The following is an 8,163-nucleotide window of genomic DNA, read 5'->3' on the forward strand; positions in this document are numbered from 1 at the left end:
ACATTTTGCATCTCTTCTTATAGCTGCTGGAGTGGCTGGAATGGAGAAAATTAGGTTTGGAAAGCTGTCGTATGCGCAGCGAAAGCCCTTTTCGCAGTAAACTTCTGTACCTGCATAAGTCCCTCATTCTTTGCACTTTATCTGTAAAATCAATGTCTCCTGGGACGTTTTTGGCTGGTCTATATGATGGACGGATCAGATCTTCCATCTGATCAAAGATGGTGGGCCACAACCGCCCGGAAGTCAGCTTTTCGCGGACGTGCGTAAGCCTTCGCACATCCGGCGCTGTGATGCTCGGTGGGCCCCACATAAGCATTTTCGGGGAAATCCACCCTGTCCATTGGATGCACGACGAAATTTCGGTTAGATATGGATGGTTTTGAACATCCATTGACGCAACCCATAGAAGAAATTACAATAAAATCAATTTTGAACGTCACAGGACAGTCCACTTGTGGCCTCTGTATCTCACACGTGTGCACGTATGGGCACAAACCGTAAACATGGTTTTGTAGCTCTTGAACCCTTCTACACGATGAACGGCTTGGATCAGACGTACGTGCTACCGGTGGGGCCCACAGCGGTCCGTAAAAATGGACTTTCCGTCCGTTACATCGCGCCAGAAACGGAAGCTTCCGTTTTTGAAAAGAAGTCGGGTCAGCGCTGCTGATCGACGTGAGTTTGTTCGGTGCACAGATAGTGCACATGTGCATTATGCACATGTCACACAAGGTGGGGTCCACTATGATGCTGTCGAGAAATCCAATCCGTCCATCCTATTTCTCATCTTATTTAAACCGTCCAGGTCAATTTTGAAGTATATCCAGATTGTAGGCGGGCCTAAAATTGGAGATTAATGGGCTGATCTGTCCGTTGGCCCACTTCTCGAGATATCCAATGGTTGAAATTTAATATGTACGGTTTATTTATGGCCTCCAGGCCATGTATGAAGTTTTGAGTCAATTGGATGGTGGAAACCATGTGATCTTGCATTCTGGACCATTTTCGGGCCTTTTTAACGTGAACGACTTGATTTCCTCGGATCCTTGGCATGTAAATTCTTTAGTCTTAGTTCTCTGGAGTATGTCCCTTGCTCTGGTGACTTCAGAGTGTCAAATCCATGCTTGTAGTAGTCTTTTTCCATCAACGCTCCTGATTTCATCCTGCAACAAAAATATAATTAAAATACTCCGTTAAGCATTATCATATACGTAAAATTAGGAAATAATTGGGGTCTGATATGTAATATTCAACCCTCATCACAACCCCCAACCAGCATTTTGCTAGTCCCGAGCAAAACATGCGAAAAATAATTTCAGAAATACTTGACAATTCCTGTGAACCCGAGTGACTTGTGAACAGATCGTCGAGGCGCGAGAATTCTAAGATTCATGAATGGTGCACAGAATTTTTCTTTCTAGAATCAAGCTCACGGTAAACTTCAAAATCAATTTCAAAAATTAATCCATTAATTAGAATATTCTAAACATTGAGTTCCATGAGTGTATAGTGTAATCTCGGCTTATTATCATTAAGAGATCCAATTGTCAATTTCATGATATCATTAGTAATTAACAACGGAATGCATGACAACTGAAACGAACACTTACCTGATAGGTTAACTTTTCATTCTACTAGCCTTTGCTTTTCTTTATGAATAGTAACGCCAAGGAGGGGAATCAAGTCCTCACCTATAGGGAGCAAACCTATGGCGAAAACTTGTCGCCTAACTTTTTCAAATGACAACCATAGGGAGTCGAATCTACACCTATAGGGAGCAAACCTATGGTGGAGATTATATGACTTACACTTTCTCTCAATTCTTAGTTATAGACCGAAGCTAAAAATTTCAGGCTAGTTCCTTTCATGCTTAGTGATTACCAAGTTAATCATTCAATGTTGAAACGGAACCTTAATATGCAACCGAGATGTAATATGTGAGATCATGACTCAATCAATGTTTAAAAGTTCTAATTATGGGTTAATAATTTAAACTTAATTGTGAAATCTAACAGATGGCTGAATCCAAGAGTTATAAATTACCGACATTCTGTACCTTGCAATGTTAAAATCACCCTTATCCTTCACAATCACTTCAAATGCACAAGAAATTCCAGAAAAATTTAAAAATTTTCACAATTTGTGCTCAAGACCAAGAAAATACTGATGAGGTAACCTAATCGCCCACCCCCAACATAAAATCTACATTGCCCTCAATGTAAAAGAAATAAACATGCAATGCACATGGGACAACGAAAATAAAAGAGGAGTGATGGAAAGATATCAGTGTAAGAGCGGGTCAGCACAAGAGAGAAATCAACAAAAACAAAATAACAAAAATAACATCACAAAAAGAAGATCCTAGTATACCACTTTCGCAGGTGTTCTCGATTGCATTTAGTGTATGCAACAAGCCTTTAAACCCCTAGGTTGCCCCTAGTGGACGAGTTGTAGTCTCGTGAGGGTTTATAGTAATGTTACCCACAAACATTGAACTAACTAACTAGGAAAATAAAATGAAATGAAATGAAAAGATGGGTTGCCTCCCAGGAGCGCTAAGTTTAACGTCTTTAGCCAGACAAGAATGGACCATGAACTAATCAATCTTGATAACCTGGGTCCGCCAAATAAATTTTCTCAACATCTTGATTAACCAATCCCAGACTTTTTGGGAACAACTTGAACCGTGCTATTTGAAATGGGGTAGACATCCAACAATTTAAGCACCTCCGCTCGAATGACTTCTTTCATGTCTAACAACCTAAGCACCTCCGTTGGAATGATACCAACGTCTAACAATCTAAGCACCTTCGCTCGAACATCCTTTTTCTTGTTAGGGTTAAGCCCCCTTTGCATTTCACGCGATGTTTCTACATATTCTTCAAGATCAGTACGATGCATACACAAAGTGGGGCTTTCTCCCTTCATGTCCTCTATCGTCCACCCAATAGCTGCCTTATATTCTCTAAGCACTTTAAGTAGCTTGTTCTTCTGTTCCTTCTTAAGGTTAGACATTCTGATGACAGGTAGGGTCTCAGACGGACCTAAAAATGCATACTTGAGGTTTTCAGGCAATTGTTTAAGGTTAAGTTCAGGTGGTTTCTCAATAGATGGGACCGGTCTAGACTCAGATGGTGGAAGAGGTTCCACTTTCGCTTTCCATTTGACAGTCTCCATTATAGGAGTAGAATCGAGCAATGCATTGACTTCTTGGATGGAATTCTCTATGTCAAAATCCATGCCAAAATGTGCTAAACAAGTCTCAAGTGCGTCTTCGGAAGATTGAAGGAAAGATTCATGCACTAGACTCTCAATCATGTCCACTTCACATATATCCTCCGAGTCTGCTGGTTGTTGTGCAGCATTGAAAACGTTGAGCTTGATCTTCATGTTACCAAAGGACAACTTCATAACTCCATTCCTGCAATTTATGATCGCATTGGATGTGGCCAAGAATGGACGTCCTAAGATAACCGGGATTTGACTTGTAGGATTCTGGACAGGTTGAGTATCTAGAACGATGAAATCCACTGGAAAATAAAACTTGTTAACCTGGATTAGCACATCTTCAATAATACCACGGGGCACCTTGATAGATCTATCAGCTAGTTGTAATGTTATTTTAGTTGGTTTCAGCTCACCAAGTCCTAGCTGCCCATAGACCGAATATGGTAACAAATTAACACTGGCCCCTAAATCAAGCAACGCTTTCTGAACCTTATGCTCTCCTATGACACAAGAAATGGTAGGAGCTCCTGGATCCCTAAATTTAGGAGGAGTGTTGTTTTGAATCATGGAGCTGAGTTGCTCTGCAAGGAAGACCTTCTTATGAACATTCATCTTACGCTTTTGAGTGCATAAATCTTTAAGAAACTTAGCGTAAGCAGGGACTGATAGCATCAAGCAACAGAATGTTGATTTGGACTTGCTTAAACATGTCCAATATCTCATTAAAGTTGTTTCCTTTCTTAACCGGTGCCAGACGTTGAGGAAAAGGTGCTTTAGGCACATAAGATGGCACATGAGTGGTTCCTGGAGAGTTAGAGTGTTGTTGGACTTTGGATGCACTAGTATGTCTCTCTATTTCATTTTTGATCTTCCGCATTGGACTTTGATTCTTCCTTAGGCATATCTACTTTGTTCTCAATCTGTTTACCGGACCTAAGGGTAATGATTGATTTGGCTTGCTCATGATATTGTTCTTGGTTTGAATTAGAGCCAATCTCATACTGTCCTTTTGGATTTACCATAGGTTGACTAGGGAACTTGCCCTTCTCTCTCTCACTCAATGTGGCAGCAAGTTGACCCAACTGTACTTCTAGCTTGGCAATGGATTGCGCATTTGCATGTAAACTCTGCTGGTTAGCTAGTAAAGTATGTTAGGTGTCTTTTTGAAATTGAAGTGAACTCTACATAAAAAGATTGAGTGTATCCTCAAGAGATGGTTTCCTAGATTGTGGAGGCACTTGTTGATATTGTGAGAACTGCTGAGGTTGTTGACTGCCAACTTGGGAGTAAGGTTGTATAGGAGGATTTCCAGATGGTCCTCCTTGTTGTGGTCCTTTTGCCCAAGAAAAATTTGGATGCCTAGCCTACCCTGGATTGTAGGTGTTTGAGTAAGGATTATTCTCAGTTTTCTGAAAGGTGTTCATAGCATGTACTTGTTCAGAGAGAAATTCTGGAAATGCTGAACTGGATGGATAAGACGGCATAGGATGGGTGAGACTAGAACATATGGCACATAACTCGACTTGAGTTGTTTGTGGAGGTCCATTGTTTAACATTAAAGCATCCACCTTCTTTGTCAGGGTATCAATTTTGGCATAAAGATCTGGCGTGACTCCTACCTCATATATACCCCCTTTCTTCAGTGGTTGAGGGCTTCTTTCACCTCTATTTGAATAGTCCCATTGCTGGGAGTTTTCACACAAGGTTTCAAAGAAATTCTAAGCTTCGACATCACTTTTGGTCATGAATGACCCTCCACTGGTGGCGTCAACCATGCGACGGTTTTGGGGTGTCAGACCGTCATAGAAGTATTGAACCTGTTGCCACTTTTCAAAACCATGGTGTGGACATTTAAGAAGTAAATCCTTCCATCTTTCCCAACATTCATGAAAGTGCTCACCCTCTTTTTGTGTGAAATTCGTAATTTCTCTACGGAGAACATTAGTTTTGTGAACCGGGAAGAACTTGTTTAAGAACTTCTTAGACAGTTGGTCCCATGTAGTGATAGACCCAACTCCTAGAGAATTCAACCATGCTTTCGCTTTATCCTTCAAAGAAAAAGGAAAGAGGTGCAAACGGATCGAATCGTCTGAAAAGTTTTGGAACTTAAAGGTGGAGCAAATGTCTAAGAATTCTTTCACACGATGATATGGATCCTTCTTATCTGAACCATAAAAGGAGGGCAACAATTGTATGACCACAGGTTTAAGTTCAAAGTGTGCTGCCGTGGTGGCAGGCAACACTATACATGAAGGCGCATTGAATTGGACAGGAGCTGAATAATCTCTAAGAGCTTTAGTTCCATTCTCCTCCGCCATTTCAAATAGGATGTTTCTAAATCTTCTACGAAAGGTTCTTTCTATTTCAGGATCGAAAGGTGCTAGTTCTATGTTCAGAGATCTATGTCCTAGCATAAACTATGTTATCAATATAAGAAAGAAAACTAAACTAAGATGCAACCTAAGATGAATAAAACTTAAAAATAAAAGTTATGAATTCCTAAAAATAAGAGAAAGCTATGTAAACGAGAATTGGAAGGAAGAACCCGGAAAAGGCGATGATGAATGTCTGAAGATTTGAGAGCTCCTCCTTTTGAAGACAATCTTATTTAGCAGCTTCCTTCCTCAATTCCTGTAAACATTAAAAAAATAAATTGAATTTCCTAAAATAATGCTAGAAAAATCCTAAGCAACAGTTAATTTCTAAAAAAAGAAAGTTTCTAATCTTAGAAATAAAAGCTAAGTTAGTTTCTAAAAAGGGAAAAAATTTTCTAAAACTAGAAAATAGAAAGTTACTTGAAAGAAGAATCAAAATCTAAAATTAGAAAATAAGAAATTTCTAAAAAAAAAGAAAGCCTAGAAATAGAAAATTTCTAAAAAAAATAAAACCCTAATTCTAAAAATAGAAATTAGAAAAAAAAATTTGGAAAGAGATTACCAAATTAGTAGTTTATGTCAGGTCCCTACAAAACAGGAAATAGGTTAGTTTCTAAAAATAAAAATTTAACCTAAAGTTAGTAAAAAAACTTAAGACTATGAATTATGATAAGAGAGAATCCTAAATCCAATTGGACCGAAACAGTCCCCGGCAACGGTGCCAAAAACTTGATGTTTTATTTAAACCAACCTGATTTAAATGATTTTAAACTCGCAAGTATACAAATCAGATGTAGATATGGTACGTATTACGAGATCGTTCCCACGAGGACTGGTTGTCACAATTCAAAATTAAAGACTCTTCTTAACTAATCCAACAAATATTTGAGATAGTAATTGAGTAAACTAAATAAAAATCAATGGAAAAATAATCGAGAGCAATAATGAGAAAAATTCAATCAAGAAGAAGACTAGGACTTTCGAATCCACCCCTAATTATCATAAACCTTGTTCTACTTGTTGATTCACCCTAATTCAGATTGATATCAAAATAAATACAGCGCACTCTATGTCCTTGGCCGGGCACACAGAATGTATAATTCCTTAAAGCGTATGGATCACATCTTTCCATCCATGGTCAGGCATGAAGAGATGTAGATTCCTGTTTCTTCCTCTATAGGAACCTGTTCATGGTCAGACACAAGCGCCTAGAATAATATTTCAAACAACATCCATAACTAGACTTTGGTTAAGCTCGTAGAATGGAGAAGTACGGAGATTTCTGTTAAGCACACTAGAGAAAGAAACCAATCAAATCATATGAAATCAACATATAACAAGAGTTATTCAAATTAGGGGCTTCATCTCAGCCCCAGCTAAAAGATTAGCAATCCATGAATTCAAATAAAAAGAAAGAAAAATAAAATTGATACAAGGAGAACATCCTTCTCTCTCTTCTTCTCTTTTCTTCTCTTTCTCTTCTCTGGATCTGTTCCCTGGCTCTCCTCTCCCTTGTCTACGTTTTGCATCTCTTCTTATAGCTGCTGGAGTGGCTGGAATGGAGAAAATCGGGTTTGGAAAGCTGTCGTATGCGCAGCGAAAGCCCTTTTCGTAGCAAACTTCTGTACCTGCATAAGTCCCTCATTCTTTGCACTTTATCTGTAAAATTAATGTCTCCTGGGACGTTTTTGGCTGGTCTATATGATGGATGGATCAGATCTTCCATCTGATCAAAGATGGTGGGCCACAACCGCCCGGAAGTCGGCTTTTCTCGGACGTGCGTAAGCCTTCGCACGTCCTGCGCTGTGATGCTCGGTGGGCCCCACATAAGCATTTTTGGGAAAATCCACCCCGTCCATTGGATGCACGATGAAATTTCGGTCAGATATGGATGGTTTTAAACATCCATTGACGTAACCCATAGAAGAAATTACAATAAAATCAATTTTGAACGTCACAGGACAGTCCACTTGTGGCCTCTGTATCTCACACGTGTACACGTATGGGCACAAACTGTAAACATGGTTTTGTAGCTCTTGAACCCTTCTACACGATGAACGGCTTGGATCAGACGTATGTGTTACCGGTGGGGCCCACAGCGGTCCGTAAAAATGAACTTTCCGTCCGTTACACCGCGCCAGAAACGGAAGCTTCCGTTTTTGAAAAGAAGTTGGGTCAGCGCTGCTGACCGACGTGAGTTCGTTCGGTGCACAGATAGTGCACATGTCACACAAGGTGGGGTCCACCATGATGCTGTCGAGAAATCCAATCCGTCCATCCTATTTCTCATCTTATTTAAACCGTCCAGGTTAATTTTAAAGTATATCCAGATTGTAGGCGGCCTAAAATTGGAGAATAATGGGCTGATCTGTCCGTTGGCCCACTTCTCGAGATATCCAATGGTTGAAATTTAATATGTACGGTTTATTTATGGCCTCCAGGCCATGTATGAAGTTTCGAGTCAATTGGATGGCGGAAACCATATGATCTTGCATTCTGGACCATTTTCGGGCCTTTTTAACGTGAACGGCTTGATTTCCTCGGATCCCTGGCATGTAAA

At 39.8% G+C, this 8,163-nt stretch overlaps 1 non-coding gene across 1 annotated transcript; it reads left to right on the plus strand.

The window, feature by feature from the left end:
• Positions 1–5,061: 5,061 nt before the first annotated feature.
• On the plus strand, positions 5,062–5,168 carry LOC131230154 (small nucleolar RNA R71). The gene has a single exon (XR_009163877.1). It is a non-coding gene; the product is annotated as a small nucleolar RNA R71 (small nucleolar RNA).
• The last annotated feature ends 2,995 nt before the right edge of the window (positions 5,169–8,163 follow it).

This window comes from Magnolia sinica, chromosome 16 (genome assembly GCF_029962835.1).
Source record: "Magnolia sinica isolate HGM2019 chromosome 16, MsV1, whole genome shotgun sequence".
Classification (NCBI taxonomy): domain Eukaryota; kingdom Viridiplantae; phylum Streptophyta; class Magnoliopsida; order Magnoliales; family Magnoliaceae; genus Magnolia; species Magnolia sinica.